We start from the raw sequence: 21,827 nt of genomic DNA, 5'->3' as shown, positions 1-21,827 counted from the left end.
AGTTTACTTAATTATGAAACAATAATAAGGATATATGAAAGCTGCTGATACTTAGGTGTACATAAAGATCAAATTAGTTCATTGTAGATAAAATTTTTACAGAAACAATGTTCCCTCAGTTTCCAAAATGTTATGTACATATATGTGTGTGTATATATGTATACACTGATGCAAGAGGTGTGTTTTAGAATGTAGAGCTAACATATATATGATTTATATAACATATGTTAGCTCTATACACAGATAACATAAATGTTACATATGTTAGCGCTATACAAATATAACACAAATATGTTATATGTGTTGTATAACATATATATGTTAGCTCTACATTCTAAAACAAAGCTCACATATACCCAACCCCCACCACACACACACTTTGCTGAGCTGCACTTTGACACAGAGGGTGTGACTGCAAAGACATAATAAGCAGAACAGCCAACAAAAACCATTTAACTAGGCCCACCTATGTAGTATGACCGAGTTGAGGATAAGCCTCACTCAAATATTTCACCTGGCATGTGTTCAAATTTTGAGGTCGAATGAGTCTGCTTTTGTTTCTCACTAAGCCTGGAAGAAAGGGGACTTGTTAGGGAGGAGGAGAGGAGAGAAGGGAGGAATGAGTTAAGTCCTTCGCATCTTTACTGCTTTTTCTTTGCTTCTTTTCAAACAAACACACCACATTGAATAGCATGTGGAAATTTGGCATTTCCAGTGAATAGAAATTAACTGGCAAACAACAAAAGGGAAAACGGAGGAATACTGCTGGATGCTGTTTGGCTTGTCTCTTCTTGTCGGAGAGGAACACATGCGAATCCAATGTTTTAAGATGAATTTACCTACATTTTTGGCTCCTGTTCAGATAGTTTAGATTTCTTAGTAATTTTGTTCACTTTGGAGGGTTTTTAAAAGTATGATTCTTCTGTAAGTTATGAATAAAAAACAGAAGACTTCAAAGAAGTATAGGTGAACAACTCTTCAAATATTCCACTTCAGAAAATTTGCTTATTTGTTTTCTTTTGGACACACACACACACACACACACACACACACTTATTTAAATAGCCAGAAAACCAACACCAGTATCTACAGTGTTCTGACTTTTGGAAAAGATTGCTAATCTGGTATTTTGAAAAGAAATTTGTCTTTTTAAGAATAGAAAATCTTCTCCATTATCAAAATCCTTTTATATTCATATACAGTAATTTTGCCCCCTCCATAATTTACTGTATGCACTTCAAGGTTGGAAACTAAAACCTCATTTTATTCTAGTGTATTGTAAAAGTTTACTGTGAACAAGCTGTGTTGTGACATTATCTACTGAGTGAATGCGTATGGATTTAGTACAAAGCCGGAAGCCAACCTCATGGCTCACTTGTTCTTTGCTCTTTCTTCAGAGAAGAAAACAATCTGATACAAATGACAAATCATATTGTTTTTATTCAAATCAATGTTTTCCTGAATATGGAACAGATACTCTTTGTTGTGACACCTCAGTCATGGCTTGTGATCGGAGCAATTAGTCAAAGGAGGTTATTTGGTAAAAGAACAATGTCCAGTGACAGAAATCACCTTTCATGGAGATTACTTCTAGAAAAAGTTATATAAGCTTATGTTTTAGTGACAAGGCTGTCAAACAATTCAACACACATGTGAAGTAACATAACCATGACCTTTCCAACAATAGCAAGTTCTTAGAGTTTTTACAATTCTCAGACATTGTCATTAAATTATGGTGACGAAGTTGAAAAAAGGTTTAGCTTTCATGATAATTGAGCATTAACTTCAAGGGAAAATATGTCATGAGGAAAAAAATACCTACAGATGATACTGCTCAGTGAAGCTGGATGTCATTATTTTATATCAGGTTATAGTCATCTGAAAAGCAGGGACTTTCAGAATTATAGACTAATTGAGCTGGAAGGAAACTTACTTCACAGTACAACTACAGGCATACCTTGTTTTATTGCATTTCACAGATAAATGCATTTTTTTTTTCAAATTAAAATTGTGACAACCTTGTGTGAAGCAAGTCTGTCAGTACCATTTTTCCAACAGCATGCACTTACTTCATGTCTCTTTGTTATGTTTTGGTAATTTTCACAATATTTCAAACTTTTTCATTACTTTTATATCTGAGATGGTATCTTCGATATTACTATTGTAATTGTTCTGGAGCATCAGGAACTGTGCCCAGAAGCATTAATCAATAAATCATCTATGTGTTCTGACTGCTCCACCAGCCAGCTCGTCCCTGTCTCTCTTTCTGTCTCTCTCTCTCTCCCTGTCTCTCTGCGTCTCTCTTTGTGTGTGTCTCTCTCTCTCTTCTCCACCCCCCCCCCCCCCCCCGGCCTTCCTATTCCTTGAGACACAAAAATACTGAAATTAGGCCTATTAATAACCCTACAATGGCCTCTAAGCATTCAAGAGAAATGAAGAGTTGCACATATCTCACTTTAGATCAAAACCTATAAATGATTAAGCTTAGTGAGGAGGATATGTTTGAAACCTGAGAGTCTAAAAAGCTGGGCCTCTTGTACCAGTTAACTGAGTTGTCAATGTAAAGAAAACTTTATGAAAGGAAATTTAAAGGGCTACTTCAGTGAATACATGAATGATAAAGCCAAACAGCCTTACTGCTGATACAGAGAGAGTTTGAGTGGTCTGTATAGAAGACCAAAGCAGCTGCAACATTCTCCTAAGCCAAAGCCTACTCCAGACCAAGGTCCTAACTCTTTTCAGTTCTGTAAAGGTTGATAAAGGTGAGAAAGCTGCAGGAAAATGTCTGCAGTTAGGAGAAGTTGATTCATGAGGTTTAAGGAAAGAACTCTCAGAAAAAATGATTTCCTTCAAAATACTACTGCTGATTGATGGTGTACCTGGTCACCCAAGAGCTTTGATGGAGATGTACAAGATTAATGTTGTTTTCATGCCTGCTAACAAAGCATTGATTCTTCAACCCATGGATGAAGGAGTAATTTCGACTTTCAAGTCTTATTATTTAAGAAATGCATTTTTAAAGGCCATAGCTGCCATAGATAGTGATTCATCTATGGATCTGGGTGAAGTAAATTGAAAACCTTCTGGAAAGGATTTACCATTCTAGATGCCATTAAGAAAATTCTTGATTTATTGGAGGAGGTTATAACATCAACATTAACAAGTTTGAAAGAAGTTGATTCCAACCCTCATGGATGACTTTGAAGAGCTCAGGACTTCAGTGGAGGAAGTAATGCAAATGTAGTGGAAATAGCAAGAGAAGTAGAATTAGAGGTGAAGCCTGAATATGAAACGGCATAGCTACAATCTCATAATAACATCTTAAGGGATGAGGAGTTGTTTCTTATGGATAGTTAAAGAAAATGATTCCTGAAATGGAATCTACCCCTGATAAATATGCTCTGAACATTGTTGAAATGACAACCAAGGATTTAGAATATTGTTTAAAATTAGTTGATAAGGCAGTGGTGGGGTTTGAGAGGACTGACTCCAATTTTGAAGGAAGTCCTGTTGTCAATAAAATTCTGTCAAACGGCATGCCACAGAGAAACCTTTCATAAAATAAAGAGTCAATCAATGTGGCAAATTCATTGTTGTCTTATTTTAAGAAATTGCCTCCACTACACCAACCTTCAGCAACGACTACTCTGATCAATCAGCAGCCATCAACATCAAGGCAATACCCTCCACCAGCAATAAGATTCCAATTCACTAAAGGCTCAGATAATTGTCAGGAATTTTTAATAATAAAGTACTTTTTAATTAAGATAGGTATATTACTTTTAGACACAATGCTATTGCATACTTAATAGACTACAGTATAGTATAAACATAACTTTTATATGCTCTGGGGAAACAATATTTGTGTTACTTGATTTATTGCTGTATTTGCTTTTATGCAGTGCTCTGTAATGAACCCACAATATCTCCAAGGCATGCCTAGATATTACTTAATGGATGAAGAAGCTTAGGCTTAAAGGTACCAAGTGACTGCACAGCAAGTTGTGGGCAAAACTTGGTTAAGACTCAGTTTTCCTAACCCCCAAACTCTATGCACATTCTATTATAGTACATTTCAGGCAGCTACTAGGTGATAAGCTTGTCTTCATTCCATGTTAGTGTCTCTGGCATCTAGAATTCAAAGAGGGAGGTACCTGTGTTTCGGTTGAGTATACCCGACTGAATTTCAAAACACATTTTCTTAGGAAATAGAGGCAGTGCTTCTCATGTGTCCAGGAACAACTGACTGCTCACTTTCAATAAATGTACAGTGAAAATAATATTCTGCTTTCTTTTGAGTGGAGTGAGAAACTCAATTTCTAAGAAAGAAATAAAATCTTTCCCCAATATTTCATCATTTCGATGAGTTTCTGCTAGAAGTTGACATTAACTTTCCAAAGACAAATATTCTTACCAAATCAAAAGAAAAACTGCTGTTGTAGTTTTTTCTTTTGAAAAATTTTTTAGAAGTGTTCATTAAATAAAATATCCCAAACATAATTGTTATGTCTTGAACTGAAGTCACCATATGACTGGTTTGATTTTATTTGTTAAAAATGAAATTACAAAATTTAAAGGAAAGCGCATTTAACAGATTTTGAAAGGTTAATAATTGTTGACTATAGCAGGAGGTGATTAAGAAAGGGTTCAGAAACTATTCTGCATGGGCCTCTAAATAATTCATCATTTGAATCTGTCCAATGTGTTCAGCTTTCACAGACCAGCTTAGTATCACTGCCAAATTAAAGTTGGCAACTTAAAAGCTTATTGAATCTTTGGACCAAGTGTTTTCTTGTTGTTTAGAATTTTTCAAAGACAGAATAATTATTTAAGGTAGGAAAGTACTTGCCCATGAAAATATGCTTTAACATTGTTTCTCTTAGAATAGGGTTCTATTTTAATACCTCATATTTCTCCTGTATCCTAGTGACTTTGCAGATATTCCTCAACACTCATTTTCCTGGTAAATTCCCTCATTTTACTTTGGCTCATAATAGATGACCTTTAGCTCTACAGGATACGGTAATTTGACTCCCCTGGAAGCTAGTACTGATAGTACTATTTCCAATCATATTGTTCTTTGATGTTTACCTTCAAAGCCAACTCGAAGCTGCTAAAACAAAGGTTCTTACTTGCCCTTTCTTTATTACTAACTTATTTTTTCTTAAAATACGGTGTTTGTTCATAATGTTAAAATAGAGAACTCTTTTATATTTTAAAAATGCGATTTACCTACCGAAAATGCAATATGCATGAACTGCAAATTATGTACTAGATGTTTGTTGCCTATAAAACATCATATTTCAGAATCCTCTAGAGTGCTATCTATCTCATTTTACTGCAAACAGCACAAAGAAGGCAGATGGAATATTCAGCACTCCGCTTGGAAATCTCTAGCCAGTCATCCAGTTCATTAGGTACTTTTTCTACTTTCTACCCCTTAGTGCAGGCAACAGTGTTGCTAAGTTTCTGCAAGTATGTAACAAAGATTCCTTTTTTCCAGGATCCAATAACATTCCTTCACCACCTTAAAGACCTCCCAGCAGCCTCCTTAAAGATTTTGATGAGACTTTGAGAGTTTTCCTAAAAATCTCTTCAAGACCTTCAGTGCTTTAATTAACATGCTCCATAGGCCTCCCTATGGAGCTTCTTTCTACTACGTCATCCCCAAAGCCACTGATATATTTTGAAACTTTGGTTGCAATAACACCCTACTTCCAAGGACAAAAATTTGTATTGGTTATCTATTATTGTGTAACAAATCACCTCATAACTTAGTGGTACAAAACAACAATATTATTATCCCTCATACTCTCTATGGATTAGGAGTTTGAGAATAGCTTTTCAGCTGTCTGCAGCTTGAGGTCCTTCATAAGGTTGCAGTCAGATTTCAGCTAGGAAGCAGACATCTGAAGGTTACTGGGGCTGGTGGATGCACTTTCAAGGTGATTTGGTCACCTGGCTTGTGGCTGGTGCTGGTTGCTGGAAGTTACCTCAGTTTGTTACTGCATAGATCCTTCTCCAGGGACACTTCAGCATCTCATGGCTTTACAGTGTTAGGAGATGACTCTACATATGTCTCTCACATCTTGTGAGCAGAGGAACTTAAAATTTCCCTTATTCTGAATTCTCTTTTCACAGATGTTTACATAGTAAACTGCCTTGATTGATAAAGATAGTCTCCCTCTAGAGCAAAGGGCAAGGATTTTTCACTGGTCTCCTATTTAATACTATCTCCTTAAGCTAAGGGTCAGGCAAGTTTATGGCACATTATAAAAAATTGAGTTTCCTAAGTTTGGGTGTGTATGTTCTTTAACACAACACAGTACATGTATAGGCATCCCTTGTTCCGCTTTGCATTGGCCCGTGGAAATTGGAGTTTAAAGAACTGAACATTATTAAACTTTGGTTATTTTCATTGTTTTGAGTAATCAGCTGTCCTTTGACATTGACTCAGGGGTCTTGTATCTATCTTCTGTTAATATCCACAACACTGTGGCAAGGTAACTTGTTTGTTTGCAAGTAAGATAAAATCTTAGATATTTCCTGGTTCTTGATAGGCGACTAGCTTCCCCTAGAGTGAGTGATCAGATGACCAACGACCAACGCAGAAGCTGGGGCGACTTTTTGAATTAGCCTAGAATGTCACATATCGTAATTTCTATAATGTTCTATTGGCCAGCCCTGATTGAGTATAGAAATGGACTATACACAATTGGGAATACCAGCAGGTAAGACTCATTGACGACTATCTTGAAACATAGCTACCACAGCTCTCCTAAAGGGTGTAAAAACCTGAGCTCAGGAATAATACACTGATTATCTTTATGTTCCCTGTAGAGCTCAAACTAGTGTCTTCATACAATATCCATGCAAAAAAATATTTGTTGAGTATCATTATGTGAAAGAGTACTGAAATTACTAATAGCATGTGAATTGAGATCAAGAGAATTAAAAATATAATAGTCATATTTCATTTAATATACATTTAACCTTATATATTCAGCTTTATGAATTAAGGGGAAGAAAAAGAAACCAGTTTTCACAAAGCAAAGACCTTTAAACATAAGCAAATTACTTCCTCTGATGTTCAACCGAAAAAAAAAAAATAATAATAATCTACCCCTACTCCACAGAAAAATAATATGCTGAACTTTTTAAGAAACAGAATTATATTCAAACCATGTTTATTCTAATTCATACATGTTTAGTAAACTTTCATATTTAATTTTGACTTAAGCAATCCATCCTCTATAAATGTATTTAGAACCTAATCACTGAAAATATCCCAACTGGACTCTGCAACATTTTTATGAAAGATTAAGACAGGGAAAAGAAGAGATTTTAGTGTAGTGATATAGTTCATCTAACTATATCGAAATCAAACTGCCATCTTCGAGTCCTGCCCCATTTGGTTTATGATATCAGCTTACCTAATAGCACAGACTTCTTTGAAGCTCAGTAATTGAGATTTATCAAAAACAAACCAAAACCCCAAAAACCTGCCACCATCTTGGTGGAAATAATTTTCAAATTCTTATGCAGTTATTATATTTTCTGGCTTGGAGGCATAATGAGTTTAAAGCATTAATTAGGAACACATTCCATCCTTTGCCTCCCATGGTTAAACTGTTTAATTAAAGGCCTTGAAGCCTTCTGGGCAAAACAATCAGGCCATGGTGTGATCATTTCCCTCTTGTTTGCTTTGCTTTGTGCTTCTTCATCTTTAGAAATGTAATTCATTTATTCTAGGACTGTCTGGCACTTTCCACTTAGCCAATAGTAGACAAAAAAAGTCAGTAGTAGTTTGGTTTTGTAGATTCTTGAAGAGATTAATTTTTGATGGTTGTAGACAATCGTTTATTGCATAAACATTTGTTGAGAAACTTCCAGCTAAGAATCCTGATACTGTGCTGTGTGTTTTGAAACAAGTGATAAATCTGATGTAACTCCTTCTTTGTATCTAAAGGAGTGCTCAGGAAAGAAGGTGAAATGAGACAGGGACATTCCAGTCTACAACCCAAGGAAAAATGAGCTAATATGCCATGGTAAAATGTTATAATAATGAAGACAGAGAATAGATTATTTCTTGATAGGAGGAATTATTGTTAGGCTTTCTAATGATTTAGGACTTTATTCCAGGACCAAGACGAAGGCATTTTTAAAGAGTTTTAAAGATAACAACTACTGATTCAGATTTGTATTTTAAATAGCTAATTCAGGCTGAGGCACGAGTTTGGATAGGAAGGGGTAAGAATAGAAAGAGAAAGATAAGATGGCTCCTTTACTAGTCTGCCTTTGTTGCTGTTAGTATTTGCAGTCTGCCCTTTTTCTTGATAATCCATTTTAGACAATGACAACCTGACTTGACTCAGTATCCTCTTTCAAGTATCTTTTTGATTTTCATCTTCTGGTCTCTCACCTTGTGATCATACAAAGAAATGTACTTAGTTTCAATAGAATCAACACATTGGATCCACTTACTGCATGACTCCCCCAATAGTGAAACAGGAGATGGTAAGGTGAGAGGTAATTAGAGAACATTACTGCCATTTGTCATTGTGGTGATTGTAGATTTTTCTGAGTTTAAATTAGAAGTGTGTGTGTGTGTGTGTGTGTGTGTGTGTGTGTGTGTGCGTGCATACGTGTATGGATGCCCATCTCAGTATCACTGAAGCCATATACCAAAGACTATAAGATTGGCCCTTGACTGCAGGCATGGGACAAAGGAAATCAGAATTCATGTCCTAGACTCAGCAGTCTTAGGAATGATAAACTCTGAAATGTTTAAGTCCTTGAAAATAGAGGAGAGCAGGCATTGTGTCCAAAATGAAAAGCCTAATTATGGTTCTGCCAAATTAGATAGATGTTAGAGGAATTTTCTGGAGTAGTTGAAGCTAGAAGAAATGAACATTTTTTGAAGAAACTTTAACAAAGCCTGTGGGCACAAATGGTATTGAATGTATATTTCTACTTCCTCATTTGCTTTCTTTAATTTTTCTTTAAAAATTTCTAAATTGACATTGTAATTGTACATATTTAGGGAACATGATTTGAAACTTTGATACATGTATATGCTGTCTAATTATCAAATCAGTGTAGTTAGCATATTTATTCATCACCTTACACACTTTTTATTTCTTTTTGGTGAGAACATTCAAAACCCGCTCTTTTAGCTATTTTGTAATATACAATACCTTATTCTTGACCATAGTTACCCTACTGTGCAATACAACACCAGAACTTATTCCTCCTAATTGTAACCTTGCACCCATTGACCAACCTCTCTCCATTTTCTCCTTTTCTATCTCCTTCTCAATCTCTGATAACTACTCTTCTACTGTCTACTTTTATAAGATAAAGTTTTTCTGCATTCCACTTATGAGTGAGACCATGTGGCGTTTTCCTGTAAGTATCTGCCTTATTTCACTTAATGTGGATGTTCTCCAGTTTTATCTATGTTGTCCCAAATGACAGAATTTATTCTTTTTACGTCTGAATAGTATGCTGTGTTCTGTGTGTGTGTGTGTGTGTGTGTGTGTGTGTGTGTACAATATTTTCTTTATGTATGGTATTCATCCACTAATGACCACTTAGGTTGATTATATGTCTTGGGTATTTTGAATAGTGCTGCAATAAACATGGGAGTGCAGATATCTGTTTGACATACTGATTTTACTTTTTTGAATATATACCCAGAAGTGGGATTGCTAGATCATATGATAGTTCTACTGTTAACTTTTGAAGAACCTCCATAGAGTTTTCCATGTGTATGTACTAATGTACCTTGCCACCAACAGTACGTAAGTCTTCCATCTTCTCTACAATCCCATCAATGCTTACTTTCTTTTGTCTTTTTTGTAATAGCCATTCTAACTGGAATAAGGTGATATATCATTGTAGTGTTGGTTTGTATTTCCTTGATGATTAGTGATGTTGAGCATGTTTTCATATACCTCTTAGCCATTTGTACATCTTGTTTTGAGAAATGTCTATTTGGGTCTTTTGCCCATTTTCAATCTAATTGTTTTCTTGCTGTGTTGAGGTACAAACCTTCTATATTTAATTTGTTGAGAGTTTTTTATCATGAAGGGTTTTTGAATTTTACGAAATGCTTTTTCTGCATCTATTGAAATAAGAGTATGGTTTTAGGCTTTCTTTCTGTTAATGTGTTGTATCACATTTATTGATTTACATATGTTGAACCATCCTTGCATGCCTTGGATTAATCACACGTAATCATAGTGAATAATCTTATTAATGCACTGTTGAATTTGGTTTGCTAGTATTTCATTGTGAATTTTTGCATCTGTATTCATCAGGGATATTGGTATGCAATTTTATTTTTTGTGTGTATCTTGATCCAGTTTTTGTATCAGAGTAATGCCGTCCTTACAAAGTGAATTTGGAAGTGTTCCTGCCTCTCTAATTCTCTGGAACAATTTGAGAAAAAATGGCAGTAATTCTTCTTCATATTCATCTGTAAAGCCATCAGATCCTAGGCTTTTCTCTGATGGAAGATTATTATTACTGATTCCGTTTCCTCACTCATAATTTGTTCAGATTTTCTATTTCTTTATAATTTATTTTATCTAGGTTATCAAATCTGTTGACATATAGTTGTCTAGAATAGTTCTATTTTTTATTTCTGTTGTGTCAGTTGTATGTCTCTTTTTTCATTTCTGATTTTGAGTCCTCTCTCATTATTTAATATTTTTTATAGATAATGGTTTGTTGGTTTTGTTTTTCTTTCCACAAAAGCAACTTTTCACTCATCAATCTTTTGAATTGTTTGCAATCTCTGTTTTAGTTATTTCTTCTCTGGGCCTTATTATTTTACTGCATTCCTTATACCAATCTTGGTTTTAGTTTCTTCTTGTTTTTCGATTTCGTTGTCAAGTTGTTAATTAGAAGTCTTTCTTCTTTTGTGATGTTGAAGGATATTGCTATTAACTTCCCTCTCACAACTGTTTCTGTTGTGTCCCAGAGGTTTTGGTATGATGTTCCTATTCTCATTTGTCTCAAGAAATTTTACTATTTAATTTCTTCATTGACCCAATGGTTATTTGGGAACAGGTTGTTTAATTTCCTTGTGTTTGTAAAGTTTAATTTCCATGTGTTTGTAAAGTTTTTGTTTGCTTTTGATTTCTAATTTTATACCATCATGGTTAGAATATATACTTTATATTCTCTCTCTCCTCTTAGATTTGTTAAGACTTGTTTGTATCCTAACATGATCTATCCTGGAGAATGTTCCAACTGCAATTGAGAAGAATGTGTATTCTGTAGCCGTTAAATAGAGTGTCCTATAAATGACTGCTATGTCCACTTGGTCTATCGCGCAGTTTAAGTCCAATATTACTTTGTTCATTTTGTATGTAGATGATCTGTTCATTTTTGAAAATGGAATGTTGAAGCCCCCACTATTATTTTCTTGCAGTCTATCTCTCCTTTTAGATCTAATAATATTTACTTTTTACAGCTGGATGCTCTGGTGTTAGATGCATATATATTTATATTTGTTATATTGTTGAATTGATTCCTTTATCATTATATAATGACATTCTTTGTTTCTTTTTACAGTTTTTGCTTGAAGTCTATTTGATCTAATATAAGTATGGCTACTCTTGCTTGCTTCTAATTTCCATTTGTATGGAATGTCTTTTCCCATTTCTTCACTCTCAGTCTGTCTTTAATGGCGAGGTAAGTCTCTTTTAGCAGCATTTGGGTATTTTTGTAAAACAAAAATACTTAGTTATTCTATATCTTTTAATTGAAGAATTTAATCCATTTACATTCAAATTATTATTGATAGATTTGGATTTACTCTTACCATTTTTAGTTGTTTTCTATTTGTTTTATAGATTCTGTGTATCTTTCTCCTTGTGGTTTACCTCTGTGGTTTGAAGGGTTTCTGTGGTAATAAGCTTTTCTTTTTTTCCACATTTGTGTATCTGATATAATTTTTTTCTTTGTGATTACCGTGGGGCTAACTTAGAGTCTTGTAGTTATAATAGACTACTTTAACCTAATAACAACTTAACATGCATCTTATAAAAATACTCTAGACTTTTTCAATCTCCCGTGCAATTTATATTTTATTTGCTTTAATTTAAATCTTCATTTATTGTGTGTTAGCCACTAATTGTGTCTTTTGCTGTTTTTGACTATTTTGACTATGAACCTTCGTACTAGAGGATTGAAAGATTTACATCACCCCATTACAACACTGAGAAATTCTGTATTTGAATATTTATCTCTACTTCTGAATTCTGTGCTTTCACATGTTTTCATTATAGTAATTATCTTCCTTTTGCTTCCAGTTGTAGCACTCCCTTAAGCATTTCTTGTAAAGTTGGTCTAGCAGTGATAATCCACTCAATTTTCCTTTTCAGGGAAGTTTGAAAGATATTTTTTCCCAGCACTTTCAATCTCTCATCTCATTATCTTCTGGTAGGCAAGTTTTCTACTAAGAAGTCTGTTTATAGTCTAACAGGAATTTCTTTATATGTAAGTTGAAGTTTTTCTCTTGATAATTTAGGAATTCTGTTTTGATAGTTTTAAGAGTAATGTGCCACACACATAAAAGACATTTTAGGGTTGAATCTAACTGAGAAACTTTGAGCTCCCTGAATCTGGATGTCTATATTTCTTTCAAGACTTGGAAAGTTTTCAGCTATTATATTGTTAAATATGTTTTCTGTGACTTTCTCCATCTCTTCTCTCTCTAACATTTCAATAATGTGAATATTTGCTTGCTTAATGATATCCCATATTCTCTTTTTTGTTATTTTTATAACTTTTACTTCTTGTTTCTTTTTTCCCCTTCTGACTGGGTTATTTTAAATGATCTGTCTCCAAGTTCAGGAACTCTTTCTTTTGCTTGATATAGTTTGTTGTTGAAGTTCTCAATTGTATTTTTAAATTTATTCAGTGAATTCTTAGCTCTAAGATTTCAGTTTGGCTCTCTTTTATGGTATCTATTTCTTTGTTAACTTTCTATCTAGATCATCAGTTGTTTTCCTGATTGCATTAAATTATTTGTCTGTATTCTATCTCACTGAATTTCCTTAAGATCATAATTTTGAATTTCTTTTCTGGCATTTAATTAATTTTCTTTCATTATTGGTCTGTTACTGGAGAATCACTGTGTCCCTTTGGGTGTGTCATAGTTCTTCTTGCTTTTTCATGTTTCCTGTGTCCTTATATTGGTATCTGCACATATAATGGAACAGTCAACTTTTTCAATTTTACAAAGTAGCATTTCATAGGAAGAGACATTTTTTCTGTAGATGGATTCTAGGGTGTCATTTGGGTATAGTATGTTGGCTTTGGTTCTAAATAGTCTCAGAAGCATGGTGTTTGTGCAGTTTCTTCAGTTGTAATCCTCATCAGTGATGTTTTCCATTGCATTGGTGACCTAGGCTGTAAAAGTTTGTGGCAGCAGTTGTACCAGTTTTTCTGGGGATGGCATCACTAGGCTGGCTATCAGACTGGGTACATGTGGGAGTGGCAGGCTGGCCAGCTGTGCTACATGCTGTCCAGGAAGAAAGGCTACCACTATGCTATCTGTAAGGCCATGTGCACATGGGCATAGCAGACCAGCAGGATGTGCATGGCTCTATAGGGGGGCAGGGCCACCTCCAGACTGGATATTGGGCTGAGCATGTGCCTATATAGGTAAAGTACTCTGGCTGTCTGTGTGGCAGGTTCTCCAGGTGGTAAGACCACTGCTCTACTGGCTATAGAGATGGGTGTAGGCATGCACAGGTGCAGCAGGCCAGCTGGCTCTGTTACAGCTTCCTCTCTGTGGAATTTGCTTATTCCCAGTGTAGTTGAATGCTGCATGGTTTCAAACATTGCAGTCTCAGCTGCTTTGCTGGGCCTATACTCTAGGGAGCCAAGGTCATGGTAACATAGCCACTCATGTGAATATGGTAGAATAATGGCAGGGCCTAAAGGATGGAGACAGGCAGTGGCTACTGGCCTCCAGGGCATGATGTACTCTAGTAGTGAGTCTGGAGTTAAGGTGGTGCTGTGCGTAGCAGCCTGGGACACAGGTGAGTAGTACACAATGTAGGCTCCTACTTTGCAAAGTAGCTGTGTGTTCTCCAGGCAACACTCAAAACTGGATATGGGGCTTGTAGGACTATTCTGTAGCAAGGACTGCAGGTGTTTGTGGTGGTAATGGGAAGTGCTAGGAGTCTCCAGCTATCTTTTTCCTCATAAGAAGTTCCTCCTGGCTCTGAACCAATTCTGGTGGGGAGGACAATGTGGCAGAGGTAGGTGATTTGCTTACCTCTATATAATGCTATGCTGAGTTTCTGTGCTTCGTAAGAATTTCACCACTACCTGGGTGCTCTCCAGCTTACTTCTTCAGTCAATCCATTTTTAATATAGTTGTTTATTTATTGTTTTGTTGCCTTTTATTTTTGGAGGGACAAGCACTAAGTAATCCGTAGGACATGTTGCTGATGTCACTCTTTTCTATTTACTTTCTTAACACCAGAGAGCAGGGTTTGTGATAAAAATTTTAGCACTTTAAATTCCCTATGGGTAAGTACTTTTTATACCTTTGAGTTGATAGTGAAGATAGTTGAGCCAGTTGAAAATATTTTCTTTTGGTGAGTGACAGTACATTTTTTGCAAGATAAATGGCTATAATTTAAAGAAAATTATCTGCTGGTCTCTTTCGATGTTGTTTCGTTGACCAAAACCCTGTGACTAGATCAACAGTTTTAGATGTAATCAAAATATGAAAATTGCACTCTTATGAGTGGCAAACAATGACATGGAAAAAGATTGAGTCTTTTGCCCAAAGTTACACGGCAAATTGGAGGTGGTGTCATCATTAATACAATCTATTATCAAGGCAACAAGTGGGTTTGCATTTGCAAGGATAAGAAACTAAGCTCAAAATACAATACAGAAGAATGATTGATGAACTAGATGAGAAGATGGTGTACCAACAAGGAATTATGATTGGCACTACTTTTATGACTTGCTTCTTATACTCAATCTCAAAGCGCTATATAATGAAATTAAGAAAACATTTAAAATGTTCAGCTTACGAAAATTATTTGCTTTCCTAAGATGGCATGCTCATTCGTGACACTTGGTTTCAATGTACATATTTAATTGCAAGAAATCTAGCTTAGAAAAATAATAAAACAAGAAGCCATCAAAGCCCAAATCCACAGTTATTTTTACAACACTGTTAAATGTTGTTTGCATTGTTACGAAATTTTTCAAGTGTCTATCACTGAATAATCATATACCCAATCTTAGGTAAAAATAAATGCATTTGCCAATAGTTTGCAGTTGAAATAAAAAAAAAAAAACTCTTCAGCTAGAGAAACCTTTCAAAATATTTTAATATTTGCCTATGTTAATTTTCTAACATATTAACTAATTTGTGACCCCAAGAGGTATTTTTCAGTGATAGATTATGCAAGTCCTTTTTCTCAAGCAATTTATAGTTTAAAAAGGCAAACCAGCAATACTTATATATTAAGAAATTTTCTTAGGTATTTCTGTTAAAAATATTGCCCCACTTTGTAAATAGGTAAGAAGATTGGGGGGTTTATTTCAAGATTAATTTTTTAAATTTTTATTAAAGTAAAATATACATATAAACTTTGCCATCTTTACTGTTTTTAAGTGTACAGCTCAATGGTAAAAAAAATATTTATGCTCTTTTCCCCCCTCCACCCACCCACCCACCAATCTTCATGAAATCCACTTTTTTTTAGCTCCCATATATGAGTGAGAACATGTAACATTTGTTTGTCTGTTCTTGGATTATTCACTTAATAAAATGGCCTCCTGTTTCATCCCTGTTGCTGCAAATGACAGAATTTTATTCTTTTTTTTATGACTGAATAATATTTCATTGTATGTATATGTCACATTTTCTTTATCCATCTATCCATTGATAGATACTTAGGCTGATTTCAAATTCTGGTTACTGTGTATAGTGCTACAATAGACATGAGAGTGTAGATATTTTTTGACATAATATCTACACTCCTTTCTTTTGGATATACACCCAGTAGTGAAATTACTGGACCAAATGCAAGTTCTATTTTTGGCTTTTTGAGGAACCTCCCTGCTGTTCTTCATAGTGGCTATACTAACTTACATTCCCACCAACAGTGTATGGGAGGTCCACTTTTCTCTGCATCTCTACCTCAGTTATTTTTTGTTGTTTTGTTATGAGCCATTTTAATTAGGGTGAGATTATACCACATTGTGATTTTGATTTGCATTTCTCTTATTATTAGTAATGCTGAACTTTTTAAATATATTTATTAACGGTTTGTATGTCTTCTTTTAAGAAATGTCTGTTCAAATCTTTTGCCTATTTTTAAATTGATATTAATTTTTTTATTATCGAGTTATTTGAACTCCTTGTATATTCTGATTACTAATTCCTTGTCAGATGGATAGTTTGCAAATATTCTCTCCCATTCTGTGGGTTGTCTCTTCACTTTGTTGTTTCCTTTGCTATGAAGGAGTTTATTTTGACATAATCCAATTTTTCTATTTTTTCTTTAGTTGACTATGATTTTGAGATTTTACACAAGAAATCTTTGCCCAGACCAAGGTACTGGAGTGTTTCCCAAAAGTTTTCTTCTCATAATTTTATAGTTTCAGGTCTTAGATTCAAGTCTTTAATACATTTTGATATGATTTTTTATACAGTGAAAGGTAAGAGTCTAGTTGTATGCTTCTGCATGTAGTTAGTTATCCAGTTTTCCTAGCATTCTTTACTGAAAAGACTGTCCTTTTCCCATTGGAAGTTCTTGGAACTTTTGTCAAAGATGAGTTGGTTGTATACGCGTGGATTTTTATCTTCATTCTGTATATTCATTCCATTGGTCCATGTGTTTGTTTCTATGCCAGTATCATACTGTTTTGGTGACTATAGCTTTGTAATATATTTTGACATAAGGTAGTGTGATGCCTCCACCTTTGTTCTTTTTGCTGCAGTGCTTTAGCTGTTCAGGATCTTTTATGATTCCATAGAAATTTTAGGATTTTTTTTTCTGTTTCTGTGAAGAATATCATAGATATTTTGATAAGGATTGCATTAAATCTATAATTGCTTTGGATAGTATTGACATTTTAACAATATTAAATCTTCTGATCAATGAGCATGAAATATATTTCCATTTTTCATGTGTGTCATCTTCCATTTCTTTTCTTTTTTTCTTCTTTGTATTTATTTATTTTTAAGGCGGGGTCTCACCGTGTTGGTCAGGCTGGTATCAAGCTCCCAACCTCAGGTGATCTGCCCACCTCGGACTCCCAAAATGCTGGGATTACAGACAGGAGCCACCATGNTTTTGAGACAGAGTTTCGCTCTTGTTACCCAGGCTGGGGTGCAATGGCTCGATCTCGGCTCACCGCAACCTCCGCCTCCTGGGTTCAAGCAATTCTCCTGCCTCTGCCTCCTGAGTAGCTGGGACTACAGGCATGCACCAACATGCCCGGCTAATTTTTGTATTTTTAGTAGAGACAGGGTTTCACCATGTTGACCAGGATCTTCCATTTCTTTCATCCAAGTTTTGTTCCTTTATAGATGTTTCAATTCTTTTATTATTATTATTTTTATTTTTTTTAGATAGTGTTTCACTCTTGCTGCCTAGGCTGGAGTGCAATGGCACAATCTTGGCTCACTGCAACCTCTGCCTCCTGGGTTCAAACGATTCTCCTGTCTCAGCCTCCTGAGCAGCTGGGATTACAGGCATGCTCCACCATGCCAAGCTAATTTTGTACTTTTAGTAGAGATGGGGTTTCTCCGTGTTGGTCAGGCTGGTATCAAGCTCCCAACCTCAGGTGATCTGCCCACCTCGGACTCCCAAAATGCTGGGATTACAGACAGGAGCCACCATGCCCCACATTTCACTGCTTTAGTTAGATTGATTCCTAGGTATTTTAATTTTTTGTAGTTATTATAAATGAAATTGCTTTCTTGATTTCTTTTTCAGATTGTTCACCATTGATGCATATTACCAATTTTGTATGTCAATTTTGTATCCTGCAACTTTAGTGCATTTATTTATCACTTTTAACATTTTTTTGTGTGTGGCATATTCAGGTTTTTCTAAATATAAGATCATGTCATCTGTCAATACAGCTAACTTGCATCTTTCTTTCCAATTTGGCTGCTCTTTCTTTCTTTCCTTTTTTTTTTTTTTTTTTTTTTTTTTTTTTTTTTTTTTTTTTTTTTTTTTTTTTTTTTTTTGACAGTCTTGCTCTGTCATCCAGGCTGGAGTTCACCGGTATGATCTCTGCTTACAACAACCTCCACCTCCCAGGTTCAAGTGATTCTCCCACCTCTGCCTCCCTGCTAGCTGAGACTACAGGAACCCACCACCACACCAGGCTAATTTTTGTATGTCTTGTTAGAGACAGGGTTTCACCATGTTGACCAGGATGGTCCTGTCCTCAAATGTTTCAGCTTCCGAAAGTACCAGGATTGCAAGTGTGAGCCACCGCACCGGGCCTGTATCCCTTTCTTTCTTTTTCTTGCTTAATTTCTCTGGCCTTTCCAGATTTTTAAATGTATATGTAGGCACATCTATATTTAAAATTATTTCATTATTTAATTCCTTTTAAAGAATTTATTTTTTTAGAGATAGCATCTCACTCTGTTTCCCAGGCTGGAGTACACTGGTGTGATCATAGTTCACTGCTGCCTCAAACTCCTGGGCTTAAAGAATTCTCCTGCTTTGGCCTCCTGAGTAAATAGGACTACAGGTGTGTGCCACCATACCTGGCTAAATTTTATTTTTAATTTTTTGTAGAGATGAGGATCTTGCTATGTTGCCCAAGGTGATCTTGAACTCGAGGCCTCAAGCAATTCTCCCATTTGGCCTCCAAAATGCTGGGATTATAGGAGTGAGCCTTATTTTATCCTTTGATTTTGACTTTTTCCTGCTCTAACATTTAAAAATGACTCATTTTTATAGGATATTATGATTCAGTTGTATACCCTTATATAATTGTTTATAATTTCTAGAATTGATATAGCATGAGAAAGAATTCTTAAATGTTTAGCAGTTCAAGCATCATATAATCTTTTCTCCACATCATTGAAATAAACAACTTCTTATCTTTGAAAATGTTTACTTTTATTTCTTTTTTTTTTTTTTTTGAGACGGAGTTTCGCTCTTGTTACCCAGGCTGGAGTGCAATGGCTTGATCTCGGCTCACCGCAACCTCTGCCTCCTGGGTTCAGGCAACAGGCACACGCCACCATGCCCAGCTAATTTTTTGCAGTTTTTAGTAGAGACAGGGTTTCACCATGTTGACCAGGATGGTCTCGATCTCTTGACCTCGTGATCCACCCGCCTCGGCCTCCCAAAGTGCTGGGATTACAGGCGTGAGCCACCGTGCCCGGCCTTATTTCTTATTTTAAATTAATTTTTATCAATATTCTTGGGTTTTTTTTCTGAATTTATTCATTTCATAATCTGACTAGCTATTCCAGTGGCAATTAAATCATGTTTTAACTATTAACACTCAAATTAGTCTGGTTCCATTGACTGCAACTTAGGTGAACTCACAGCACTGCTGGGCAATAGTGTGCCCGTTGTCACACTCTTGTCTAGTTTGTGACTAGTCCAGATTTTTATCTATTTTATGAAAACTGTATGTATTCATTTCAGAAATATTTATTGAGGAATTATAATGTATGAGGCACCATTCAAAGTGTGGCATAAAAATAGCAGTGATTAAACTACACATTTTTTTTTTTTCTACTTATGGGCAAAAACAAGCATATGTAACATCAGGTAGTGAATGATAAATATGATGAAAACATCGTAAAGTAAAGTGGGAGGGAAACAGTGAAGGGAAACGACATTTAAGACAATTAGCCTCTTAAAGGCCTGAGAGAAGAATCTTCCAGGCTGAGGGTAGAACTCAGGCCACAGCTCCCAGCATAGAAATTTAAGTTCTTCTTTGAGAAGTTTGCCACAATCTAGTAAGGTCTTCTTTAAGATCCTTTTATGACACTTCCCCAAACTTTTCATTTTTGTTGTTTCTCACTATAAGAAATAATTTTCCTATTGTTTTCTGTTTTCACCATGCTCCTATTTCCATTCCCTGTTGCCTGTTGAACAATTTTGTTCTACTTATTTTCTCCCTCTCTTTCATTTTTTTTTCTCTGCTGCAGTTTACCTTTATGGATATAAAGATGTTCAAGTCTCTCACATCTTAAAGTAATAATTATGATAAATTCAGAATATAATCCTTTGACATAACCCTTCCAGCTTTTTTTTTTTTTCTTTTTTTTTCGAGATTGAGTCTCTCTCTGTTGCCCAGGCTGGAGTAGAGTGGCATGATCTTGGCTCACTGCAACCTCCACCTTCTGGATACAAGTGATTCTACTGCCTTAGCCTCCTGAGTAGATGGGACTACATAAGCAAGCCAACACACCTGGCTAATGTTTGTATTTTTAATAGAGATGAGGCTTTGCCAAGTTAGCCAGGATGGTCTGGATCTCTTGATCTCATGATCTACCCACCTCACCTCCCAAAGTGCTGGGATTACCAGTGTGAGCCACCACACCTGGCCCTTCCCAGCTATTTTTTAAATCACTCTCAGATCTTTTTACATGAACTGCCTTTCTTTTGCTTCTCCACCCTTTCCCCCTGTCCCCTCTCCATGATTCATTTTCCGGTTACACCAGAAAACAGCATTTAATGAAGTCAAGAATTATGGGGAGAGAGGTATGAAAAACATCATGAAAGAGCTATGCCTCAGAAGCTAATAACAAAGAGAGTTTTACAAAGTATGGAATAATAAAAAGGGTCAGATGCTGCAGGTTCTTATTAAAAACAGACAAATTGCATAAGGGATCATAGAAATGTCATGATTTAATAGGTTAGAAGTAGATTAGGTTTAGTGATGATAGCTTTACATAAGTCAATTTCACCTTAGCTGGTGAAATAGAAATACCTCAAAATACAGTGGCCGTAATAGTTTGTAAGTTTCACTTTCTGTCTCATGAAATGTCTGGCCAGTGTAGGCTGGTGGGGGTGCTCTGCTGCAGGTGGTTATTCAGAAACTCGGGTTTATAGCATTTGCTACCCCTAGGATATGATCCTCTTCTGTATGGTGGAAGCTGGGTTGCTGCATATCTACACAACCTGTAAGAAGGGGATACCTAGCTACACGGCAGGTTGAGACGTGGTTTCTAGCTAGACATTTATGCATTCAAAACCCCAAACACTAGATTTTTGCCACTTTCTACAGTGGAACTGATGCTCCTGACAGCTATTTCTCAAATGGATGAATTGTTGCTTTACTCAAAAATTCTATGAATATGCCCTGTATGCGCCAGACAGTTCATATAGTGTCCCTAGGGATGGAAAAAAATGTTTGCCAGGTGAATAGTTGCTATCCTGTTAAGCTGTGGCTATGTTAATTTTCACCAGTCTAGATATAACTTTTAGAATAACAGCTAAAATCAGATAAAGTTGTTGCAATTCACAGTCATTCTCCAAGGTCCATCTAACCATCTTCCCTGGGGCTGACTTGCAGGGTCCTCAAAAACTTCCTAGGTCTAGAAACTGAGTGAGAGCCTATAAGAAGTCATGAATTCCCCGTTTGGTGACTCAAGCCAGATTTCTGTTCAAAAGGCATATACTTTTTTCCAGTTGGATAGATCAACTAATACCTCATCAGCTGCCCATCCACTTCATTACAGGGAACACTGTCATTAGCCACAGCCACAGATTCCTGCAGGTCACAATACTGATGGCCACCCCATCTCTGTGGCCAATTATGGTAATTGCAACCACCTTTTCTCTGAG

Source organism: Cebus imitator, unplaced genomic scaffold (assembly GCF_001604975.1).
Source record: "Cebus imitator isolate Cc_AM_T3 unplaced genomic scaffold, Cebus_imitator-1.0 Scaffold130, whole genome shotgun sequence".
Taxonomy (NCBI): domain Eukaryota; kingdom Metazoa; phylum Chordata; class Mammalia; order Primates; family Cebidae; genus Cebus; species Cebus imitator.
This window is presented reverse-complemented; position numbering follows the sequence as displayed.